We start from the raw sequence: 941 nt of genomic DNA on the forward strand, positions 1-941 counted from the left end.
TCTAGAGAGGGCTTAGGGGAGTCACATCCACTCGGTGGTCTGAGAAATGACTGCTCTTCCTGGCAGAGTGACTAGGAGCTGGATTCAAAGGCCAGTGGTGTTAACAGGTGTTTTGATCTTGGTCTCAGGACACATAAAGAACCACCTTGGTACACTTACTGAGTCTTTCTTCCCTTTTCTCTGCCAAGGGGTGAGGCGGTATCATTTAATCCTAATTGTCAAGCCTGTAACACCTCCATAGGTCCTGTCTGGGCCTTGACAATTGTAGTTCAGCACAGAAGTGTATTTAACATCCCAGTCGTGTGCTTTGTGCCACGACCAAAAGGGCAGAGATTTGCAGAAGGGCTCCTTGCCAGCGGGCAGGAGAAATACTAAATGGGGGGGAAAAAAATCAACCTTTCTATTTTTTATGTTCTCGTGGGAACATTGTCCAGCTTCCACCCTAGTTCACCTCTCTGAACAGACCTAGGGGAACTCTCTGCTGCTAAGCAACAGCAAGCTCTCCTTATGTGCAGGAATGGCAGCTTTCCCTGCAGGTCTCGGCTCTAACGAGCACCTTCCCCTGGCACCAATGGCACCACAGCCGTGTTCTCCCATTGCTGTAGCGGTGGCTTTGGCCTTCAAGGGCGGCGCATCACCATGGGAAGTGCTTTGTTCACACTGTGCAGACTTCAGTTCTTCTTTGATGTCAAGATATTGGTTGTAGGCCAGAAATAGGGAAGATGTTTTGGGAAGGGCTGGGCCTTGATGAAAAAACGGAGCCCAGAACAGGAACAGGCAGAAATCACCGCTAGAGAAAAGGGAGGCAGAGCCCGAATGGCAGTGATTTCTGTCTATTCCTATTCCGGGCTCATGCTCTAGTAGGATGGCTTCCTCTCTCCAGGACCAAGACACTCAGCAAGGAAGGGTAAGGCCATGCTGCCCTGCCGCTTGCAGACCGG

The sequence above is a fragment of the Pygoscelis adeliae genome, unplaced genomic scaffold, assembly GCF_000699105.1.
Source record: "Pygoscelis adeliae isolate BGI_AS28 unplaced genomic scaffold, ASM69910v1 Scaffold98, whole genome shotgun sequence".
Lineage (NCBI taxonomy): Eukaryota > Metazoa > Chordata > Aves > Sphenisciformes > Spheniscidae > Pygoscelis > Pygoscelis adeliae.